Raw genomic sequence first — 26841 nt, forward strand, 5'->3', positions numbered from 1 at the left:
CCTGCAACGCCGCATCACACAACTAAGGCCCGACGATACGAACACCGACAGAACCACGACCACCCTTCCAGTCACATATGCGGCGACACTGCACGTCCAGCCCACACATGACGCCGTTCATGAGCATCTCTCTGGTCCGATACACTCGGAGGCGTCCCAGCACCTTGACACCGACGATGCCGCCCGTGAACATGTCCAACAGCCGGACACACCCACGCTAGAAGATCACAAGGATGCCAGTGAGACTGTTCTGGGGAATGACGACCGCATCATAGCACCCGCGGCTTTTGTACCCGAACGACGTGAATCTCTTCCTTCCTCAGACACCGAAACTCACTGACGAAAGCAGAAGTCGCCCAAACGACGAAAAAAACGCCGCAAGACATCAGAATCAACCATTGAGCCCCCTCCGCAGGACGAAGAGATGGCACATCACTCTGACGGAGAACACGATAACACTTTCTCCTCTGCCACGGAGACGCGTCATCCAAAAGACGGTGAACCGTCCAACAGAGAGCGTGCGCAAGCCCCGCGCCCTGAAGCCATGGAACATAGCACGCCTGTTGTCACCGACGCAACTGAGCCGACTCGGCCGGCGCTGCCACCTCTCGCCGATGTCAAACCTGTCGGACATTTTTCATGGGCGGATGACACGGATTTCCCACCTCCATCTGATGCGGAAATGAGATCTGTTCCTCCGTTAGACCAACACTAAAATGGGGGAAGTTTCTACGGCGACTACTGCGACTTCTATGGACTTCCAGCATCCACCACAACACTCTTCACCAGCTACGACCCTATCGGCAGCACGAATCTCCCATCAGGCGTACCGAATAGCTACTATCAATACTAATAATATCGGCTCCCACGCTAAACTTCAACTGCTCCGTGACACGCTAAGAGCAGCGGACATCGACATCGCCCTGTTACAAGAACTGAGGACAGCAACTTGGGCTGGGTGTTATGGATATGAGACGTACGCCGCCCCTGCAGCTATGGAACACACAGGCGCAGCCATCCTCCTCCGAGAAGGGATTGCAGTTTCCGATGTCGCATACCTCCCAACAGCGCGAGGGGTGGCCATCACAGTTGACGGACTCAAAATCATTAATCTGTACGCCCCATCGGGCACTGATAAACGGAGGGATCGCTCCCAGTTCTACGCAGAAGATATCACACCTTTATTCCTCGGCCGATACGATCATCTCATCGTAGGTGGAGATTTCAACTGCGTTCTCGAGCGCACAGACCAATACCCCCATTTCACCACATGTCCGGAACTTCGCTTCCTCGTCCGCCGCCTTCGTGTCCTCGACACTTGGCGAGTGGTACACGGCGACCGCCCGGGGTATACACACATTACGAGCCACTCCGCCAGCCGACTTGACAGAATATACATCTCTAACGCTCTAAAATCAGTTCTCCTCGACGCGGAACGTTGGCCGTCTGCCTTCTCGGATCATGACATCTACATCTGTACCATGAACCTACGTCGACAATCTATATGGCGCAGTGCAGGACCTTGGAAACTCAATGTAGCACTACTGCGGGACCCTGAATGTCGACAACAGGTCACCGACACGTGGCACACCTGTGTTCAACGAATTACGCGTTACGAGACCACACTGCAGTGGTGGTTGCTGTGCGCCAAACCGGCCATCCGACGCACATTGACACACTATGGCAGAGCCAAAGCCAGGTGGAATCACCATACAACTGATTTCTACTATAGCGCTCTACGTGAACTCATGGATCAACCTCCATCCCCGGATCGTCTAAAAGAAGCTCAACGCATTAAGGCGAAGATTTTAACCTTGACCAGATGTCGTCTAGAGGGAGCTATTGTACGAGCACGCAGCCAAGATAGGATTAACGGTGAAGAACCTTCTATGCATCATATTATTCAAAATGTTCGTCGACGCCGACAGGCTTTAATGACAACTTTAGACTTACCTGATGGACGCCGGCTGACTTCGCAAGCTACCATTGCGGATGCATTCACAACGCACTATAGACTTTTATATCAAGAGGTACCTGCCGGTGCGGAAGCCATTGCTGTGGTTACCCAGGAGGCAATTGGTACTCTAAACGCAGCAGCGGCTACCCTCCTGACTTCTGAAGTGACCAACGACGACGTCCAAGGCGCTGTGGCTAAAGGGTCTCTGAATCGATCTCCCGGCCCGGATGGTTTACCTCTCGAATTTTACAGAACCTTCCAAGATTTGATGATGTCACGATGGAGGGATATGTACTGGGAACTTTTGTCCGGCGCGGCGAACCCGCCACCAATGTTCATGGAAGGCTTACTTGTACCAGTCCCGAAACCCGCAGGAGGAACACGACTCGACAGTTATCGGCCGATCACGTTACTCAATTCCGACTTCAAGATTTTCACACGCCTTCTAGCAGTGCGACTCAAACATGTCTTACGAGACATTGTTTCCCACGAACAAACATCTTTAGGCGGCGATCGTAATATACAGACAGCCCTCAGTGAATATCGAGATGTGATCGCTGTGGCAACACACTCGAGGCTGCCAGGCGCTTTAATCTCCATCGACTTCAAACAAGCGTTTGACCGCGTCAATCATGCATTCCTGAACGCAGTGATGAACCGAATGGCAATTCCCCCGACGTTCACGCAAGTGGTTATGCGGCTCCTTCGTGGAGCAACGTCCAGACTTCTCGTCAACGGCAGACTTACAGAACCTATACGGATTGAACGCTCAGTACGGCAGGGTTGCCCCTTGTCGACGGTGCTTTATGCCATTGCGATGGAACCACTCATTTGCGGATTACGGCGACGTTTGACAGGTATTCCACTCCGGGATCATATGTTCCGCTGCCGAGCTTACGCGGACGACTTGGCCCTCGTCGTACGTTCAGCGGCCGACGTACAAGCTGCAATGCAGTGGATTACCCGTTACAGTGAAGGGGCAGGGAGCGCTATGAACGTGGCAAAATCATGCGCCATGAAGATCGGCCGTGGCCTTCCCGCAGACAGCGTCGTCCCATTTCAACTGGTGGACACTCTTCGCTGTCTCGGGTTGGTGTACACGCGAGACATTCGCCGCACCTCGGCGATCAATTATCGGGCGCTGCTGCAACGCATCCGGGCCAACATACAAAATCGCATTCTACGCCCGCTGAATATGTGCCAGAGAGTCACCTTCGTCAATAACCATCTGGCAACCCGGATACCCCATATAGCGCAGATTCTGCCCATCACTGCGACAATGGCGGCCAGATTACAGGCGGCTTTCGGCTATTTCATTTGTTCTGGACACATATTCAAAGTCCAGTATGAAGCTCTCACCTTACCGAAGCGGGATGGTGGCCTCGACCTGGTTAATGTGAGAGCCAGGACTACGGCACTTTACACCAATACTATGCTCCGGTTATGGAAAAGCCAAAATGCTAGTTTTACTGGAATGTTGACGACCGAGCTCGCACCTGTTTCGAGACGCCCACCGACGTCTTTGGCGCACATCCCACCTCCGGTGTCACATATCGGCCGTTTCTTTTTGGAGTACAGCTACATATGCACCGAGCTCCCCAGGACCAGGAAGACGACCACCCGCGACATCTACCGCCTTCTCCGAAAGTCTCCACCACGCAGCCCCGCCGAAACACATCAACCTCAGGTTTCATGGCCTACAGTTTGTAAAACGATCCACCAACCATATCACACCACTGACACCACCTCTATGTGGTACCTTCTCGTCAACGGCAAGTATACTACAAGACAGAAACTGCATCGTATTGCACTGGTGGACTCACCCCTGTGCCTCAAATGCAATGTCGAAGATACAAATTTACATCGTTTTGAGTGTGGGCCAGCAGCAGCTGTCTGGACCCTGGTACAGAAGATTGTGGCTTTCTACCTCCGAGTACCACCACATCATGTTTCTCCTACTATAATGATATATCCTGACACGACCTACTTTCCACCGGCTAAGTGGCACGCCGTCACATGGATCAGTGGCATGGCTGTCAACTACCTCTTCGGGACGACATCGTCGATCCGGTGGACTTCTGGACACGCCTCCAAGTACGTCACCACACCCTTCGCCGACATCGACACTATCGGGCCACTTTCGCGAACTATTTACAGAGTATTTTCACCAACCCGCCTCAAAGCTGGAATCTCAACGAACATTGCCAACCAAGACTGGACGATCCCACGTTCCCCTTCAATGGTCAATGATAGAATACATTTTGTTCTGATGGCGCGCCAAAGTGGGGCATGGCGCGGAAAGTATTCCTATTTTATTTCACTTCTCTTTTCTCCTCCTCTTCTAAGTTTTTTCTCCTTGTACATGTTTATCCCTTTCACACATAGCTCTCTATCTGCAGCCTATTTGTTTTTCTTTCTCCTGTGCTCCCCCAAAACAAAAACAAAAAAAAGACAAAAAAAGAGTTTGCTGCTGATGGTGAGACTGTATACTCCTTTATGTTAAAAAAAATGGTAGAGCGCTTGCCCGCGAAAGGCAAAGGTCCCGAGTTCGAGTCTCGGTCGGGCACACAGTTTTAATCTGCCAGGAAGTTTCATATCAGCGCACACTCCGCTGCAGAGTGAAAATCTCATTCTGGAAACTGATACTCTAGTTGATCCCAAGGGTATTCAATAGGTTTCTGGTCGGATTGATCTGCAGGTCAGTTGAGTGAAGCCCCTTGTTTTCTTCAAACCACGGTGCAGTGATCCATATTTGGAAGTCAGTACAAGGGTCTTTGACTGGTGAGGATGTGTCATGCAATGAACAGTTGGCACAACTGGAGTTCCAGCGCAGCTCTCGCAGCCTACCGACCCCGTCCGCGCAGTGAGGCCTGCTGTTTCTCTCAGTTAAGTAATGTAGATTGATGACTGGGTACTACGGTGCTATAGTTTTATACTTGACATGGCCAAAATTTGGCATGCAATAGTGTTGTGGCAGTAGCTTCAGAAGAGGACCAAATTATTTTGGCTGAAACCTAGGTAAAGATTGGTTTCTATTTGGAACTGAGGCTGACGTGTTATATGTTTATTTATCACAGTTGCTGTCGGGGCTGCACTATGTTAAAAATTCTCATCTGTGGAACATTGACCCGTCCACGTGGTATGCTGACGACTCTACTCTAGAGTTCCCTTCTGTGAAGACGTGTCAGAGGTACTCATACAGTATGTCTCCGATAGTAAAGGCCATCCTCATGTACGCCGTTTGCCTCTATACAACACGTCCTGTGGATTCTGCTAGGTCAAATGCCAGTTGCCGTGCAGTACTATGGCTGTACCGTTGTGCCCTTATAGCCAAATAACGCTTCTCATTTCCTGAATCACACGTGGTTGGCCATACCGTGATTTTCGGGATACAGTTACAGTCATTATAAACTGTTCCCACACGCGAGAAACAACAGAACGATTCACATTAAGCCATCGGGTCACACCAGCTTACGGTGTCCTGCTTCCATTCTTCCTATGGCCCTCCACCGCAGAAAGGCGTCTTCTCTGTGCCATACTGCACCGTCTGTGACTACATACACAGCTATTGTGGATGTGGAACTGTCCAGCAAACACTACCCCGTTTGATAGTTGCCCTGACGTTATCGTTGGCGTTGTTCTCCGTTGGCACGAATGCCTTCTTCCTTACAATGGTTCAAATGGCTCTGAGCACTATGGGACTTAACATCTGAGGTCATCAGTCCCCTAGAACGTAGAACTACTTAAACCTAACTAACCTAAGGACATCACACACATCCATGTCCGAGACGGGATTCGAACCTGCGACCGTAGCGGTCGCTCGGTTCCAGACTGAAGCGCCTAGAACTGCTCGGTCACAACGGCCTGCTCTTCCTTACAGATTACGATCGTACTGACATATGATGACAGTTTGTGTGATTATATCGTGAATTAGACACAGGACGGGGAAATAGTGGTTCTTTGCTTTAATTTTGGACAACAGTATATTTCCAGCAATCGAAAAACTGCATCACAGCACTGGACAACGAAACGTAATGAAAATACACGATCTAAGTGCAATAGAGTTGCATTTGTTTCCATTTGGGGTTTTCAAATTGCTTGCGTAAGATCCTCAGTGTTACAAACCACCATTGCGCATAATGCTGTTTCGATGATAATGAGGCATATAACACATCAATCGTATGTTACAGTTTCTCGTGATTTCCAAAATTTACTCTCAGACTTAAAACGTTTGAAATTGGATAACCTACCTTTCCTAGAACGTCTTTTTAGGCTTGGACTTTTTTATACTACGAAATAAAAAGAGTTTATAATTACTGCTTCAGAGGCACCAAACATCTTTTAGTAAAGGATTACTACACTTGCTGCATACTGCCATTGTAAGGGGAATTTCTTGATATGTATTAGTATTTTATTGAGCGCTGAACATTTCACATTACCACCAAAGTCAGCAGGCAATGAAGATTTTCTTAGTATCATGAAATGGATAATAGTGGTCTATTATGTTTCCACTTCGTCCGTCATCTCGCAATCCACTGACAACTTCCACGGAATTTCTGATACTGCTTCGTGCTGCTGCTCTTGTTGGCAACACTTGACGTCTGTAATTGATTATACTTCTAAAGGGATTGCCATGTAATGTAGAATGGTAATATTTTGTATGTAACATGATGGTAGTGTTAATGAAAGTTGTAGACAGGTGATACAAAACAAAGGCTGAAGTAGGTAGCGCCAACTGCAAACTGTTACAGGCTTGGCTTACTTGATAGGCAATGATGACGGCAGCTTCCGGCCTGCTGCTTTTGTATTCTCGTTCTGTAATAGCGTGAGTCCACTCCAGACTACGTGACTCCCTACCTGTGGCCACCGCTAGATCCGTTGCTGATTATGCAGTCGTCCTGCGGAATCCAACCTTTGTCCCCGTTATCTTGGATCTTCATCCTAGGAAACGATTCGTTCGGTGACCAAAGGCGTTTAACCAACGTAAACAGGTGGCGACAGTTTTAAATCCTAATTTTACCAACCGAGACTCATACCGACTCACAATCGAGCATTTAAGTTCGATTCATGCGGGAGGTAACGGAACAGAACGAAGCGTCGAACATTGCACAATGCATTTCAAATGGCGTCATTCACGCTAAAACGTAACGGAACGGAATGAGACGGAAAGTAATGTTAACTTCAAGGATTCCAGGGAAGGAAGTTTAGAAGTTAACACTGATATAAAAAAGACTGGAGTTCTGATTCCAGGGAAGGAAGTTTAGAAGTTAACACTGATATAAAAAAGACTGGAGTTATACACTGACGCTAGAAGTTAGTCAGTCCTAGCAGCCCTCACTGATGTTATGGCAGTGATTTTTATGCTTTTTTCATCTGCTTAATCTTTATTTTATTGTGTTCTTTGTTTTCGTGAACGTTGCATGAGTGTTTGGGTATTTTATATAGGTTGATTCTTTACACAAAATATTACAGCAACCAGCCACTTTTTACAATACTATTTACTAGTAATAAACAGTGCCTTTACTGGTTTCAAACCGATAGGTTTATTTTCAGACTAGCCTTTTTGCAATACATTTCGTTTTGTTTCCCCATCTGACGAAACTTCCTTGCGGTAGCGATGCCCTACAACCAAAACAAGATGTGAGACACCGTCTTTTTAATTGCAATTGTGCCTCAAGACGATTTTAAGTGATGTAAACAAATTAGTATTAAATTAAAAACGTTTACGATACTTACAATGAAGAATCCGCGCCATTACGTTACAGTGCAGGTTGCATTTCATCTTGCAACATCCAAAACGGTATAGTGCACCTTTTTGTGTATATATATGCACTTAATGTACCACACCACTCACAAACTTAGAAGATAAGTCACATTGTGGTATGCATACAAAGATGGCCATATTGCAACCATAACAATGCCAAAGACTTCCACTTTCAGTGATATTTCATTATGTATATGTATAGGACAGTAGAAATTTACAAGTTGCCTATGTTAAGTTACTTACTATTTGCATTGAAAGAGAACAGATTAAAATTAAGATAAACAAATAAAGCAGTAAAGTATAAAGTGTTACTTCAGTGATATTATGTAAATATTATGGTATACATCGGAAAAAAGTAAATGATAAGGGCCATACGTACATATATAAACGTTACAACTATGGACATACTATGGCATACGTTGAAAGCACAGTAAATGGGTTGGGATGGATGTGCATACATAAATATTATAAATATTACGAAAGTGGACTCATTTATTTTTTTATTTTATACTTTAAATTGGAAAGCACGAGAATGAAATTTTGAAGAAATGCTGCATTGACTAACTCGGTTTGTTCATTGAGGAGTTTTTGTAGTGATTTGCTTCTATGTACATACATTTCAATCTCCTCAAGCAAATTCATAAGGCTATCTTTCTGAGCATGGTGCAACACTTGTACATGGTCTTCAATGTTCTTTATTCCATGACAGTTGGTAGTTGTGTACATGGCAAATGTGAATTTTGAAATGTTGTTCAAACGTATGGCATCTATATTCTCTTTGAACCGTGTCTCAATGCTTCTTCCAGTTTGTCCAATATAGAAAGAGGGCAACTTTGACAACTGAGGTTGTATATGACAGAATTTTTGTATGGGGGGGGGGGGGTTGTTATTTTTTAAGTTGTGAACTGTTAACTGCTGGAGTTTGTTGTTTATGTGGAAGCTTATTTTAATGTTTGTGATTTTATACAGGTTACTTATTTTATAGGATATTCTCCATAAGAAAGGTAGTGCAAAATATTTTGTGCTCATTTTTACTGTGTCTTGTGTAAGTTGCATGGTTGTCTGGTGCATAGTTTTGCTCGCTGATGGTTTTTGGAGTTTTTGTAATAGTTTGTCTATCATGAGAGGGCTGTATCCATTGTCTGAAACTGTTGTTTTAATGATACTGATTTCTTTTTCTTTTTTAACTGGTTCAAGATGAATTTTTTGTAGGCAGTTCAGTGTGGATCTAAAATATGCCATCTTATACTGGTTTGGATGACAAGATGAGCTGTTGATACATGCATCAGTGGATGTTGGTTTTCTATAAAACTCAAAATGATGTTTATTGTTTTTGGTGGTGATTTTTACATCTAGGATATTGATGCTGCTGTTGGTCCCATGTTCAACGGTAAATTTAATGTTTTTGTGCACGTTACTTAATTTTTTTGCTAATGTGTCTATTTTCTCATTGATACCACCAAAAAGTATACTAGTATCATTAACATATCTTTTGTAGTAGATTATTTTGCTGTTGATGTGACTGTTGGCTTCAAAAATGTCTGCTCTAAGTGATTTATGTAAATATCTGCTAACATCTCAGCTAGGCTGCTACCCATTGCCAACCCATGTTTTTTGTCTGTATATTTTATTATTAAAAGCAATTTTATGATAGTACCAAGGTGAGTAGCTCAATGAGCTCACAGATCGCTGCCACACTTAGTTTCTTCTGTTTGAGTAGATTGATTCTGATTATGTTAATGGTTTCCTCTACAGTGATGTTAGTATAAAGGTTTACAATGTCAAGTGATACGAATCTAACTGTTGGTGGAATGTAAACATCTTTAATTTTGTCAATTAGTTCATATTTGTTCTTAATGGAGAATTTGTTTTCAAAGGTATAGTAGGTACTAAACAGGGCAAGAAGTTTGTTATTTAACTTATACGAAGGTTTGTTCCCAGAGTTCACCACTGAGCTGATGGGACAGTTTTCCTTATGGGTCTTAGGCTGTGACTGGAGCCGAGGTGCAGTGGGGCTCATGGAAATGCAGTCATGTACTTCCCAATTAGTTAGGAGGAAGTTACAATTATTAATTGTGATCTTAATTTTGGCCTGAAATTTAGAGGTAGGATCAAAATCTAATTAAGTTATTTTGTTACTATTGAAGAATTGCATAGTTTTGTCAATATAGCCTTTTTATATATTATCACTGCACAATTACTTTTATCAGCTCTGACTATTAAAGCTTTATTCTTAGAAAGTTTGGAATTGATACAATTTAGAACATTTAGGTCACTGTTCCTGTGTGAACTGTTGTTTTTTAGGTGTCTTGTCATTATTTTATTGGCTTTGGAGGCTGGGGCATTGGTTTCCCTGGAATGTAATTTGGCAGCATCACGTGCTAGTTTAGTAGATGCAGTAAGGCTTTTCAAGCCATTGGCGCTAAGTCTGGGCTCTATGTTATGTTTTAGACCTTTGTTTATGAGAGCAAGTTCATTATTTGTAAAACTGACATTAGTTGAGTTTATAGTTCCCTCAAGAAATTGATGTTGGCTGTCATGTGAATTTTTGGAGGTAAAGTTACATTTCTTGTTATATTTTATGTTGAGGTTGGTCGTTGTTAGGTTTCTTTTGCATCTTTTGGGGAAACAAAACACGAAATGGTATGTAAAACGTGAACTACCCATCTAAAGATGAGGCTATCGGTTCGAAGCCGGTAACGGCGCTGTTTAATATTAATAAGTAGCATTGTAAAAAGTGGCTGGTTGCTGTTTAATCTTCTGTGTAAGAGTTAACCTATATTCTGTACAGTCACGGGCTCAAACTGTCAGTTTTTGACAAAATAGCATTTGGATATTTTCCCGTGAACGAAAAACAGCAAAATTTATCAGCACGAAAAAATTTTTTTGGTATATAGACTGAAGCGGCGAGTGAAAATTTGTACCACGGCCGGGCATTGAACCCAGGTCTCCGGCTTACTAGACCGGTGAGTCAGCCACTACGCTACTCTTGGCACAGCAGGGCACACAACTGCACAGGTTACTCTGGCACGCCTCCCTCCTCGATCCAAATTGTCACTGCCGCTCCAGTCTAAATTCCCCCTTACACACGAACAGAATTTCCGAGGCTCTCCATGATTTGGAATAGCACGTCAGCAGAATTGGAGGGCTTAGCAGTTCTGTTCGTGTATAAGGGGAAATTTAAAGTAGACTGGGGCGGCAGTGGCAATTTGGATCGGGGAGGGAGGCGTGCCAGGGTAATCTGTGCTGTGGTGTGAACCGTTGTCTCAAGGTGGCTTGGTGGGTAACGTGCCTGCCTTGTAAGCAGGAGACCCGCGTTCGATTTCCTGCCATGGTACAAATTTTCGCTCGCCGCTTTAGTCTGTATACATAAAATCGTATACCTATGAGACCAGTAAAGTCTCTGACAATGTGTCACTGCATTTTAAAAAATTAACTGCCGAAAACTGACTCCTGAAGAGAGTTATTTCCATGAAGGGGTGTATATTGGTGCCTAGGGAAGTGGAAAGGTGGCCGCTTCTACCAAGATGTAACTCATGGCTTGGGGGCGCAAAAAGCGCACGCAAGCACGAGAGCGATATGTTCTCACGCAGTTCCCTGCACGACCCCGGCTGACGCACCACGTCATTCCTCTTACTCTACCCCGTTGGCCAAGAAGGATGAACAAAGGGCACTGAAGGCATCGTCTGTGGAGCAATCCTTACTGTGAAAGCATTAGCAGGTCAGCATGTCACGCTGAAAGCGTGTGACCGTGTGTGGTCTGTCCAGCCTCCAATCTTGTAGCAAAGAATTATATAGTCTCAATAAATAATTTTTTAAAGTATCTATAGCCTGTACCTTTTCCAGGCACCACAAAGAAAATAGATGCCAAGAAAAACAAAATATTATAACACTATATTTGAGGGGTGGAAGAGCCAACTGTGTTAACCATAACTAAAGTTAATAGTTATTCCCATCCCAAATATGACTTATATCAGGTGAATTATTGACACCATAATATGCAACTAATTACTCTTTTGTCGATACACTGGAAAATTTTGATTATGCTGTAAACGTGTGTGTGTGTGTGTGTGTGTGTGTGTGTGTGTGTGAGAGAGAGAGAGAGAGAGAGAGAGAGAGAGAGAGAGAGAGAGAGAGAGAGAGAGGGAGGGAGAGAGAGAAAGAGAAGGGGGGGTAGATGAGGTGGGGGGGCCGAGAAAGAGAGCCTAGTGGATACTAGGCAATATTTACCGGAGTCTGTTGTGGTGCAGTATGATGGTCTGAGTTTCTTGTTCTTGTTTCAGCTAATAACATTAGTTTTGGTGGATGATAAAATGAATGCAGATATTAATGAAAATAAATTTTAGCTGGGTCGAATATACACTGTGTGACAAAATAAGTGAAAGCATCCGGAAGACTTCGTTGTGAGTCAATGTCACTTATGACATGAACACAAGATTGGTAAGTATGTAAATTATTAAAGTTACATTTCTCTATGACAGAAGGAATGGCCACCAGAGGGAATTAGCGTTACATGTGTTTAGTGTTGTTACCAGACCTGGTAAGATACATAAGGGGCTTGAACAGCGTCAGACGCTGAATGATCACTATGAAGTACAGAGAGATGCCGTATACTCATGTGCGACCGTATTATCAGCAAGTGCCAGAGTCTCAAAGGGTTCTCATTGTAGGTCTCCAATTGGCCAGCTGGTCGAATCTTGCAATATCTAGATTTGTGGTGTATTCAGATGTGATTATGACCTGATGTTTAACTGCATGTAAATGGTTCAAATGGCTCTGAGCACTATGGGACTTGACTTCTGAGGTCATCAGTCCCCTAGAACTTAGAACTATTTAAACCTAACTAACCTAAGGACATCACACACATCCATGCCCGAGGCAGGATTCGAACCTGCGACCATAACGTTCGCGCGGTTCCAGACAGTAGTGCCTAGAACCGCTCGGCCACCTCGGCCGGCTGCATGTAAATATGAGTTCAGGTCTACTCGCCAACAACGCACCAGTATACCACGTCTGACTACCTTAAGGTAGGGTCGCCGTATTGTGCACTGCTTACCGTAACCCCTTCACATGCCTGTCTCATGAGACCAAATAATGGACCCACAGAAACGTTATGTGTCATCATGTAATGGTCGGAACATCAACTGGTTAGAAAATTACTGTCTCATGTGTAGGCTGCCGTGAACACCACAACACAATTGCCATCGTTTGTTGCACTCCCGTGATCGGGAAGAGAAACGGTTGATGAGTGGCTTCTCATTCTTTTTAGTGATGAACCATGATTCTACTCTACCCCAGATGACGGTTGTCGCTAAGAATGGTGGCAATCTGGGGAGATGTCTGTAGTGGGGAATTGTTGCCGTATTTCTAAGGACCTACTTTCCCCAATGACGCCTTCAAACGTTGTTAGATATTCCTCCCCTCCTCCTCCCACACCTCTGATGTCACAGTCCAAGATGGCGGACGTAGATCACTTGAACAAAGTTTTAAATGGAGTGAAATTCAAAAATACCATATGTCTTACGCTTCAGTTGGTGGTAAATTCAAAATAGACGAAAGCCCAGTTGCCCTAAGGTTAAAATGACAGAAATACACTTTCGCAGTGCTCATATTTAAAGTTTAAGCAATTGGTCTATCATATCAAACGTTTAACTGCCATAGCGCTTGTGTGTGCTAGAACAGGAATGTGGGGAAGTCTGTGGTTGCATTGACGATGCAGTTTATTTATTTAAACAACTGCCGGCCGGAGTGGCCGAGCGGTTCTAGGCGCTACAGTTTCTAAGTTCTAGGGGACTGATGACCAAAGCAGTTAAGTCCCATAGTGCTCAGAGCCATTTGAACCATTTAAACAACTGTGTGACTGCATTCACTTACACCGTGCCGGGGGCTGTCACTAGCCAGTGGCTAAGCACACCCTTATTCAGCTGTTCTGACAGTGGATTCGTAAGTGAGACGACTACACGAATGAGATGTAACAGTTGGGGCAGCTATTTATAGCTCACATTATTTCTAGGACATGAACATTCTGTAGATTGTGTAGCGTGCACCCTGCAGCACACAAGGAACACACGGCACATGGTCAGAAGAACTGTCAGCGTGTGTGTGAAATCTTATGGGACCTAACTGCTAAGGTCATCAGTCCCTAAGCTTACACATTACTTAACCTAAATTATCCTAATGACAAACACACACACACCCATGCCCGAGGGAGGACTCGAACCTCCGCCGAGATCGAACTGTCAGTCATCAGCGTCATCTACCATGGCAACGATGCATTTCTAGACACAAGTTCATAGGACCTCTTTCTTCCATTTCCGGTCAGGAATTCGTCCCTGCAGTTTGTCTGTTTTATTAATGCTCTCCCTGTGTAAGTACGGCGATACATCATTCGGTTTCCCCACAGACTTAAGTTCTGCTTTATTTGCAGTACTCTGAGCAATGTAGTACACTCACTTCTGTGGCTGGCCGCTGTGGCCGAACGGTTCTAGGCGCTTCACTCCGGAACCGAACGACTGCTACGGTCGCAGGTTCGAATCCTGCCTTGGGCATGGATGTGTGTGATGTCCTTAAGTTAGTTAGGTTTAAGTAGTTTTAAGTTCTATGGGACTGCTGACCTCAGATGTTAAGCCCCATAGTGCTCACAGCCATTTGAACCATTTCACTTCTGTGATCAGTGTTGTCTGAGAAGAAGCATAATCACGTAAGTTGTTGTGCTTCAACGCTTACGCAGTAAATGGTAATTAGGCAGAGCAGTTGCCTCAAGTTTGAGGCATTCAGTCTCTATCAAAGGATTTGTTAGGCCTGTAAATGTGATCGTAGGTTAATGGTCGTTTGTTCCTTCCATTTAGCAATTACATCGCTGTCAATAGCCCTGAACGCGTTTGCCTAATGTGAAATGTGAAATCTATTTGACGGTGGGCCTGGTCTTTTGAGCCACTATAAAGATGTCGCGTTTGAACTCAGTCAATTTTCTTCTTTGAGCCACTCTGACAGAAAGCTAACCTCGACTTCTTGTGCCAAAGGTTCTCTGGTTTTGTTTCTGAGAGACAAGATGCGTAAATGGTCAAGTGAGAAACACGTGGGAAAGGAGGCAAGAAGGAGGAAACAACTCTTAAACTTTGCGCGAAACACATCGATTTGTCTGTATTACTTGGAAAACTAGTGAACTTCGTTTCACTTTTACAGTATGGCGAATGGTGTCTGTAGCACAGAATGCGAATTACGGTAGAGCGTTCGCACTTGTCGTTTACTGATTGAATAAGACTATTAGTTCAGATCATATTTTACGGGTGAGTGTATCCAAAATTGGGACGGAAAGACGTCACTGCCTCTTCGTTAACAAACGCAACTTCTCTTGTTGCACAGCATCTTTTGATACGCAGTCTGGCAACCTACAACTTTTCTCAGATATCTGTTCTTTTACTACAGGAATAATGCCGCAAGCGCTACTTCCACTGTTGTTTGCATGAACTTATCTTTTCCTTTGTCTTTATCTTTAACAGTGCACTAAAGTTTCCAAATGTGAACTACTCAGAATCAGCGGCAACATTCGCTCTGTGCTGCATACATAATCGCGGGTGAACGTCTATAGCTCATGACATTTTATTTTTCACCTTGACTGCAAAGGCCATTTGCTCTTTTATTGGTGCATTTTATGACTTACAGCGTTCAGTCGTACGTTATCAAGAAAACCGTTACTCGACCGACACAATGAGAAACACGTACTCTGTTGTTGAAAGCTGCAATGTATCTATCGCTCCATTCTGTTTTATGTGAATATTATTACCAAGTACTTTCAGACTATTTCCACTTCGACGCTGGGTAGTTACAGAAAATTACGTCACATGAAATGTTGCCGAGCTACTATAATACACTGAAGCGCAAAGGAAACTGGTGCAGGCATGCGTATACAAATACAGTGATATGTAAACAGGCAGAATATGGCGGTGCGGCTTCGGTGTAGCCGCGCGGTCTAGGGCGTCTGGTCACGATCCCCGCGGCTGGCCCCGTCGGAGGTTCGAGCCCCCCTCGGGCATGGGTGTGTGTGTTGTGCTTAGCGTAATGTAGTGGGACGCGAAATTAAAGCGTCATCCATCCACCAGTGTCAGCCCAGTTTGCAGGTGAATATAAGATTAATTTAGTGTTTTGTTTATGTATTTTGTAACATTTGTAATGGTTGTGAATTTTCTAAAGTTTTGCATTTATTTTTATGTTTCATGTACGGAGAGGGCGGCGCAACGAACGGGGACAGCATCTTCGCTGCCGGGACCAGAGAGAAAATTGCTGGCCACTATACGTCGCGGGTCGACAGCCAAAGAGCAACAGACGATCCTGAAACCGAGTTGCTGCGACGTGCTTCTAAAAATAAGAATTTGTAATGTTTCTACAACAATGACGTCATAGAAAGTTTAATCATGTTGTAAATGTTCAGTCCTATCTTGTCAAGGCTCATGTTCACGTCTATATGTAGTATACATGAAGATAATAAACTAGTGTATACTACAAAAGTTTAAATACGTGTTCCGAGAATTTATTTATGAAGAATTATGTTAAGGAAGAAGTATTACTAATTTATTTGACAAGTTTGTTAATTTTTGACAACGTTCATCGCGAGTTTGAGTCTTGAAAGTTTATTCAATGTGGTTCTAATATTTATTAAAGCAGATAACTTGCATTAATATGATTTCTGAGAAGAAACAAATGACATCTAAATTGAAAAAAGTTTGCGCAAACCAACTGGACTGAGTGACGTAATTCTGCGCAAACGACTCAAATGATGATGTTTTAATTACAGTTTCGTTCAAGAACCATTCAGCGACCACTTATAAAAAGAGTTTAAATAATTCTGAAGTGTTTTGTAACTGACGTTGGTGACGAAGTCTGCACATGGTCATATGTCACAAGAAAATCATTTATACAAAACTTACGTCGTTACACTACAATAAGTTAATATAAGTTAGATTAGGTAGTGCGTAACCTTAGGGACCGATGACCTCAGCAGTTTGGTCCCATAAGACCTTACCACAAACTAGGTAATTTACGGCACTGCGGTGGGAAACGCCTATATAAGACAACAAGTGTCTGGCGCAGTTGTTAGAACGGTTACTGCAGCTGCAATGACAGCTTATCAAGATTTTAACGAATCTGAACCTGGTGTTATAGTCGAAACACGAGCGATGGGACACAGCATATCCGAGGTAGCGATGGAGTAGGGATTTTCCCGTACGACCATTTCATGAGTGTGCCATGAATATCAGCAATCCGGCAAAACATCAAATCTCCGACATTGCTGTTGCTGGAAAAAGATCCTGCAAGAATGGGGCCAACGACGACTGAAGAGAATCGTTCAACGTGACAGAAGTGCAGTAAGTCTCAGCGTGCGAACCACTCTACGAAATATCATCGATATGGGCTTTCGGGGCCGAAGGCCCACTTGTGTACCCTTGATGACTGCACGACACAAATTTTTACGCCTCGCCTGGGCCCGCCAACCCCGACATTAGACTGTTGATGACTGGAAGCATATTGCCTGGTTGGACGAGTCTCGTTTCAAATTGTATCGAGCGGATGGACGTGTACGGGTATGGAAAAAAACCTCATGAATCGATAGACCCTGCATGTCAGCAGGGGACTGTTGAAGATGGTGGAAGCTATGTAATGGTGTGGGGTATGTCCAGTTGTAGTAAAATGGAAACCCTTATACGTCTACATACGACACTGACAGGTAATGCTTAAGTATGCATCTTGTCTGATCACCTACATCCATTCATGTCCATTGTGCATTCCGACGGACGTGGGCAATTCCAGCAGGACAATGCGACACCCCACACGTTCGGAATGGCTATGTAGTTGCTCCAGGAACACTCTTCTGAGCTTAAACACTTCCGCTGGTCATCAGACTCCCCAGACGACAACAATATTGAGTTTATTTCGGATGCCTTGCAGTGTGCTGTTCAGAAGACATCTCCATCCTCTCGTACCCTTACAGATTTATGGACAACCCTGCAGGATTCATGATGTCAGTTCCCCCCAGCTCTGCTTCAGACATTAGTCGAGTCCATGCCACGTCGTTTTACAGTGCTTCTGCGTGCTCGCGGAGGCCCTACATGAAATTGGGCAAATGTATCAGTTTGTTTGGGTCTTCAGTGTATGATGGTGCTCAGTTGGTGGTCTTTCATTGAGGGTTGCCTAAGTGTTTGAGCTGGTTCAGGAGAAAAGCTTGATTTTTTGGTGGTAATTCTAAGTCACCGAAAGTGCATAATACTTTTAAGAATAATAAGATCTTACTAAACCTACAGGATAAAAAGACGGTGTCTATTGACTGTTGAGCTTAGTTCATTTAGTCACTACAAACGTCTACCGATTGTTTCTCTCGTCAGTTTATCACAATAACTGATTGGAGTGCTGTCCTGTTTCATTGTAATGAATTTCCCGTTGTAACACAGATGGAGTAATTAAACTGAATCCACTGGCAATCGGCCCAATTCAAAACACGAATAGCAAGGCAAAATTCTACAAGAAATGATGTCATTATATTGGATCATACGTATACTGATTTTACGAGCAAACACGAAGAATAAAATATAATGCAGATCGTTTTTCTCCACATTATGTTCATATACACTCAGTTGTATTTTCTTCTTAGAAATGCAGTGGTAACCACCCCTGTTCAACATATAAACAGCAGTTCACAATTTTACAAGAACTAATGTCATTATATTGAATCATAATCACGTATCCTAATTTTTCAGACTTGCACAAAAAACAAATTTCATGTAGATTTTTTTTCCTTTCAATTCTGTTTTTTTCTGATTTTCAGTATGGATTCTAACGTCACACCAACTGTGACACTGTCGCAGGTAGTCTGCATTATTTCTCGCTTAATAGAGTATTTATTAACTATAAGAAAGAAATTAATATATGTGTTACATGTTGAGTATGTGAACCTCATTTGAAGTCTGCGTCCACGAAATGTATTTCTGAATAAATTAACCAGCCCAGAGCTGTGAAAGGTTACCCGAAATTTGCGTAGAATAAATAACTTCTCTTCAGCTTATATCGTTTTTAGACCGAGAGACGGATGTTTCAGGAAGGGTGTGTTGTGAACTACGTTTGTAGATGTGAACGGCTACGTCTGGTTTCTAGCAGGCAGAAGCGCGCAATCTGGAATAACTGATGGTTCAATGTGCGTTTCGTATCTGGTAGTGCGGTTAAATAATCTTAAGTGGTTATGTGGCCATTCTGGCGTTTACTGACGATGTAATGGTTGCATTTCGCGTCTGCGAAATTTTGTGTACCGGTTTTATTAACATCTAACATGATAGAAAAAATAAGTTTGGCTTTCTTACAACTGAATGACAACTAGATTGTACAAAAGAAAGACCTAAAACTATGTAACGTTTATCATGGTGGAATCTACGGATATTCTGAAGCCCCTGTCAAACTGCATTCATATGCAAGGTGAAACTGGATTCCACCAATTAAATGACGATGATTGTTCATGGATATTTTCTGGAATCTTTTGGTCTAAGCGACACGTGGTCTTCTCGGAATGTTACAGTATAATAATGGGATGAATTGATAAGTCAGGCAAAAAAGCAAGAACAGATGTTTCTTTCGTAAACAACTTAATTTATTTCTTGCCGTAGTCTCCTTCGAGGGATATATACTTGGTCGAGTGATCATCCGGCTTTCTCATTCCATTGGAAAAATGGGTTCTGTTAAATCCGCAAAATACTCGTCGACTGCAGCTATCACTTCCTCATTTGATGACACTTTCTTCCCAGAAAGCCAAAGCTTCAAGTTAGGGAACATAAAGAAGTCACTTTGGTCTAATTCTGTTGAACAGAGTGATGAGGAACAAATTAAAAGCACTCTTCATGCATTTTCGCCATTATTATCGAGGATTTGTGGTATGGTGCATTATCCTGGCGAAAGAACACTGTTTTGCGTGTCAGCCTTGATCTTTCTTCAGCTAACGCAAGTTTAAAACGATCCAACAACGATCCATAGTAACATACAGTTATAGTTATGCCTTTTCCCAAGTGATCTATGGGGATTATTCCTTGGGAATCCCAAAACACAATGACCATCACCATAACAATTGCCAAAATCGTCTTTACCATCTTCGGTGCACTTTCACCAGCCTTTGTCCATTGTTTTTACTGCCGTTTATACTCTGGTGTGTACTGATGGATCCAGGTTTCATCAACAGTCACAAACCGGGGCAAAAAGTCTTGCGCTTTGCGGTTAAACATCTCCAGAAATTGTGCTGAAATGTTGTGCCGGATGCGCTTTGTTTGACTCTGAGCAATCACGCCACCCAACTCGCACATAGCTTCTTCATTCTCCATGCAGGTTATTATGCACTCTCTCAGCTGAGATGCCTACAGTCCTTGCAATCTCATTAATTTTCAGTCGGCCGTCTTGCATTACCATATCACGGATTTTGCCAATAGTTTCGTTTCAACGGCCGGAGAGCGCTTCGTCGTTGGTGTTTCTCCGACCACATTTAAATTCATTAACACAAAAGTCAATGGTCTTCAATGATGGTGAAGATACCGCATGAACTTCGTTCAATTTTGTTTTGATTTGTGCGGCAGTCCATCTCCATTTCAGACGGCTGTCAACAACGAACTGTAAACTGCGCATTATTGCAATTCTTTATACGATCCTTCGAATAATGGAGCTTACTAACCTCGAAGGCAGAACAAAGGTGTTCCATTCTTTCATAGAAATTTACCAGACTTATCAAACCAACCTCCTAACTATAATTTATTTGTTTGTTACACAAATTATCTATTTTCTTCAAAAAAATGTTCAAATGTGTGTAAAATCTTATGGCACTTGACTGCTAAGGTCATCAGTCCTAAAGACGGAAAATTATCAAACTTCAAATAATTCAACTATCATTACACTCTGAACTGATGTACCTAATCAATATCAGTGAGTGGTGCGATCCCTACGAGCATGTATTCGGTGTAAAGTGGAATTAAACAGCTTCCGAATGACAGAATAAGGAATTTCTTGCCATTCCTAAAACTCATGCTGTGACACTTCATGAGGTATGTTCGGTATGAACCGGGAAGGACTACGAACGATCCGTTACATTTATGTGCTGCACTGAGGCGATTTGCATTATCCTGCTCAAAGTTTACATTTGAAACCCTAGTCATGAGGCCTATGGCAACAGGGTTTACAATCTTTGCCACATACTTTCCATACCAAATTAGTTCTGTTGCTGTTCAAATGTTCAAATGTGTGTGAAATCTTATGGGACTAAACTGCTAAGGTCATCAGTCACTAAGCTTACACACTACTTTATCTAAATTATCCTAAGGACAAACACACACACCTATGCCCGAGGGAGGACTCGAACCTCCGCCGGGACTAGCCGCACAGTCCATGACTGCAGCGCCTGAGACCGCTCGGCTAATCCCGCTCGGCTATCTTTTTTCTGAAAATATCTTTACAACAGTGAAAAAGACTGTAACTTGCAATCTCTAGAATATGGGAGGATCTGGTTTCGCTTACGCGCATATGTCAAAAGCACTGTTATGTGGATGCTGTTGATGCGGGAAGAGTTACGCATAGCGTCTTTGTGTTTCTCTTCCATTGTTTTCAGTGAACCCACACACGAGGCCAATATCTGCCAATTGTCCTATCGGTAGCGCTGTGCGCCACTGACAAAGTGCAGCTATTACTATTACTAAAATAAATCCTAGATAAAACCGAGCAGTAGTGAATGCAAGACGAAGGGAGGAGAGTAATGTGCGTATTACTGCTGTTAACAGCTGGTAAGATTAGTTACTGGAATAGGTTTGTTTCCAAACAATACACACAGATCATACTACTGAAATTTGCACTCCTTTGCAGATATTTTCAGTTCAATGTAAGAGGCTGTGCTAAAAGGTAATGCATCCAAATTTTTATGCGAAAACTCTTAAAGATTTTTAAATAAAACAAAGGTTATTAACATTCCACATCTTTGTTCTAGAGGACTGCAATTGTAGCCTGTAACGTGGCGGTGCGTAACATAACTCTGTCGATGCGTGGAAATCAGCGTGCTGTAAACGAGTTCCGTATTCGAAGCGTTCATCCACACATGAAGCACCCACTCTTTCAGCATACAATGCCAGACGGCAAACAGCTTTGCGACAGCTGCAGCAGTCCGACGCCTTGGGTTCACACCCCTCAATCATCCCCAATGTAGTCCAGACTTGGGCCCATAGGATTTTCATCTCTTTCTACAACGAAAGAACACCTTCTAAGACTTCACTTTGATAGTAATGAAGTGCCGAAAACTCAGGTGTGCTTCCGGCTCCGTTAAAAAAGACAGACATTCTACAATGACGATATCAGCACACTGGTCTATCGTTGGGAGAAATGTGTTCTTCGCCAAGGTGACTATATTGAGAAATAAATATTTGGACATGAAGACTAAAGATGTAGAATGTTCATAACGTTTCTTTTATTTAAAGAACTTTAAGAGTTTTCACATAAAAAAATTCGGAAGCATTACTTCTCAGCATGCCCTCGTAGATACAAAGATAAATGGAGGTAAGAAATCAAACGAAATGCACTTACTCTGTAACAAGTCGCCAGTGACCTAAGGTCCTTTATACTGAGTTGCTGCATAAGTTAACTGCCGTTTTCCCGTAACTTTAATAAACACAACATATTCACATAAGAGACTTTAGTCGTCAATAAGAAATTCTCCTTTTCTTATTTACATCAGTCTGCCAACGCTGCGGAAACTTTTCGATTCCGCGACTGTAAAAAAACACGTGGTTTTGAGGCGAAGAATTCGTCGAGACATGTTCGGAGCGCATTTTCACCTGGAAAGAAAGTGGCTTGAAAGTTGTTCGATAGAGAGAGGAAAAGGTGAAAATATGAGGCGGCAAGATCAGGTGAATAAAGTGGGTACAGAATAACCTCTCAACCCAACTCCTGTAAATGTGTTTTTGTCAGTCTAGCAGAATACGGGCGGTTGTTAACGTGGAGTAGCATAGTCACTGCTGTTTGGGAGCCAATTGATGAAAAGCGAGCAGAGATGCACGTAAGACCACCCGCTGATTTTTGTGAGTTTCACCTGGAGCAAGCGGTGCCCACAAACCAGATTTTTAACCTTTCCCATTGCATGCAAATGTCGTACAATGATGGAATATACCACAGTTCATCTCATTTACCAGTTCTCGAGTACACTGAAGGGGATTATTGTGGATTTGTGCGTTTAAACGGTCTTCATCAAATCCCAAACGTCTTCCTGGACGTGGAGGGTTATTAACGTCAAAACGATCCTCCTTAAAACGAGAAAACCATTTTCTTGTCGTTTTCTGGCTAATGGCATTATCCCTATACACGGCGCAAATATGTCTAGCTGCTTCCGCTGCTGTCACCCCTCTACTGAACACAAATAAAAGAATACGTAGAAATTCTTCCAGTTTCTCCACTTGGGACTCCACTTCCTACCGTCCACAGGTCCACTCACTATCTCCAAATGACCAAATGACAATATGTAAACTCAAATAGCAACAGCGGTCTACAAACAAAAAATGAGGATTGATAAATAAATCCATGGCAACCCGAATGCCAGCACGTAAAACAAAAACGCTAAGAACTTATGCACCAACCTAATATAAGACTTGTAAAGATCCTTGAAGAACATCTGAAAATTCTTCCATAGTTCTGGTTCGCTCTATAAACCAAGACGATAACGTTGAACTCAACCATGAAGTGAACACTAAAAAACTGTATAATACACTCCTGGAAATTGAAATAAGAACACCGTGAATTCATTGTCTCAGGAAGAGGAAACTTTATTGACACATTCCTGGGGTCAGATACATCACATGATCACACTGACAGAACCACAGGCACATAGACACAGGCAACAGAGCATGCACAATGTCGGCACTAGTACAGTGTATATCCACCTTTCGCAGCAATGCAGGCTGCTATTCTCCCATGGAGACGATCGTAGAGATGCTGGATGTAGTCCTGTGGAACGGCTTGCCATGTCATTTCCACCTGGCGCCTCAGTTGGACCAGCATTCGTGCTGGACGTGCAGACCGCGTGAGACGATGCTTCATCCAGTCCCAAACATGCTCAATGGGGGACAGATCCGGAGATCTTGCTGGCCAGGGTAGTTGACTTACATCTTCTAGAGCATGTTGGGTGGCACGGGATACATGCGGATGTGCATTGTCCTGTTGGAAGAGCAAGTTCCCTTGCCGGTCTAGGAATGGTAGAACGATGGGTTCGATGACGGTTTGGATGTACCGTGCATTATTCAGTGTCCCCTCGACGATCACCAGAGGTGTACGGCCAGTGTAGGATATCGCTCCCCACACCATGATGCCGGGTGTTGGCCGTGTGTGCCTCGGTTGTATGCAGTCCTGATTGTGGCTCTCACCTGCACGGCGCCAAACACGCATACGACCATCATTGGCACCAAGGCAGAAGCGACTCTCATCGCTGAAGGCGACACGTCTCCATTCGTCCCTCCATTCACGCCTGTCGCGACACCACTGGAGGCGGGCTGCACGATGTTGGGGCGTGAGTGGAAGACGGCCTAACGGTGTGCGGGACCGTAGCCCAGCTTCATGGAGACGGTTGCGAATGGTCCTCGCCGATACCCCAGGAGCAACAGTGTCCCTAATTTGCTGGGAAGTGGCGGTGCGGTCCCCTACGGCACTGCGTAGAATCCTACGGTCTTGGCGTGCATCCGTGCGTCGCTGCGGTCCGGTCCCAGGTCGACGGGCACGTGCACCTTCCGCCGACCACTGGCGACAACATCGATGTACTGTGAAGACCTCACGCCCCACGTGTTGAGCAATTCGGCGGTACGTTCACCCGGCCCCCTGCATGTCCACTATATGCCCTCGCTCAAAGTCCGTCAACTGCACATACGGTTCACGTCCACGCTGTCGCGGCATGCTACCAGTGTTAAAGACTGCGATGGAGCTCCGTAAACTGGCTGACACTGACGGCGGCGGTGCACAAATGCTGCGCAGCTAGCGCCATTCGACGGCCAACACCGCGGTTCCTGGCGTGTCCGCTGAACCGTGCGTGTGATCATTGCTTGTACAGCCCTCTCGCAGTGTCCGGAGCAAGTATGGTGGGTCTGACACACCAGTGTCAATGTGTTCTTTTTTCCATTTCCAGGAGTGTATATGGTAAAATGAATAGCACTCCCTGTCATGAAATGGACAGTGACTTGCAGAGTGTAGGTGTAAATGTGAAGACAGCAGTGTTAACTCAGCAAAACGACCATCGTTTGATGTCGACAGCGACTTATTTTTGTTTTTGGTGCCCCAGCCCAGTAAAAGTCAGCGACCAGCAGAATAATATAACGACGGAGATTATCGGATATTATTAATGTGCCCCTGATAGTCTGTCAGTCATCTCAAGGTACTCTTTGACCCAAAGTTAAAGTTTCCGTCACTAGTGGGCACCAGTCGTGGAGCTTCAGGCGCCCATGGTGCCAAGAGATTCAAAATACAAGATCCCAGATGAAAATAAATTTAAAAATTGGCAGCCAGTTCGAGAAATATAAAATGGGTCTCGTGGGAAATTAGAAAAAAGAAAAATCAGGCTGGCAGAGCTATTTCAGCTGTGCTTCGTAACACCCCCCCCCCCCCCCACCCTCTTGTCACTATCTGCCTCTCCAGCCAGTCACAACGTAGTATTTTAGTGGTCATAGTTTGGAACAGGCAATCAAAATACAAGACGGCGGAACTAACCTACTTGTACTACCTTCTCTCTCTCTCTCTCTCTCCAGTCAATCATAGCCCTGCATTTTGTGGCTTAATAAAATAAAAGAGTCAGTGAAAATCCAAGGCTGTGGAACTAGCCCAACTGTAGTTTGCAACAAACTCCCTCTCCTCCAATCAAGGCCAGTTACAGTGTAGCCCCAGAGAGCAAGTCATGGCTGTGCTCAAAAAAATCCGAACGACCTGAATTAGTGATTGATTAAAACCACCTCATTTGTGTTAACACACATTTATTGTGTTATGACTGGTTTTGTTGCCTGCAGTTAAACAAAAAAAGGAAATTAGGCTAAAACTACAGATCTTAACGAAGAAAATAGGCATATCACACTAATAACAGTCTCGTGCTAAATCCTCTCTGAGTTGTACTGAAAGCATGACATAAATGGTGTGGTTGTTGTAGCCAATGTTAAAGACCAAATCCAAACCACTCATCATGAACATTCTGCCGATCGCCTGGCGGTAATACGGCGAGCAGATGCTGCATGCTGCGTACAGTTAACTGGCCAGACAGGGCATCTCCGCGACAAAGGTAAACATGCAATGATAGTATTTGGCTTCCGTCGAGTGCGATAGTCGATTGTGCCCTCACAACTGTTACAAGCAATGAAAAAGTCTTAAGTACAGAACTGATGCTAAGGAGAGCACAATTAATCCAAATAGCTGTAAAATTGAACCGAACACAATTTAACAACATAATTATGGATAGTAACAAGAGAACAGATAACAGTGCTCACACCAAACTATGTCGCCATTTGACAGGTATGACACAGAAAGTGAATACTTATAAAGTACAGTTGGAATATAATCATTTAAGTACATTAGGAACGATAACTATTATCTCATGCAACGATCATAAGTCATTAACAGAGTAGTTACAAAAGGTGTGTTATCTTTGAAAAAGGGCTAAAACAACCAAACTGATGGTTACTGTAAGTTCTTAATAAAACTGCAAGTGATGTGAGTTAAGTCAGCTACCATTATTTACAAAGGAGGAGAACATACACTAGCAGTTACAAAATGCTGTATGATCATTAGGTTGACAACGCCACAAGACTTATTATACGATCGACTTTGGAGGTATTACACATATTACAACAAAACCCGTAACTGTGATCATAAAAAGTGATCATGACTACAGATTAAAAGTAGTTACAGTAGACAACGTCTTGTCATTGTACGTATAAAAGAATTGAAAATAACTGAATTGGAGAGTTCTTGTGCATTGCTAGCATTGCTAACAAACTGAAACTGAGCTGTTATCGATTGGCGACTCCATGGAGTGTCCTGTGCACCACGACCAGATAATGGATATACTTAGGAGGAGAGACAGCACTGGTCGTACTTT

This window comes from Schistocerca gregaria, chromosome X, assembly GCF_023897955.1.
Source record: "Schistocerca gregaria isolate iqSchGreg1 chromosome X, iqSchGreg1.2, whole genome shotgun sequence".
Taxonomy (NCBI): Eukaryota; Metazoa; Arthropoda; class Insecta; order Orthoptera; family Acrididae; genus Schistocerca; species Schistocerca gregaria.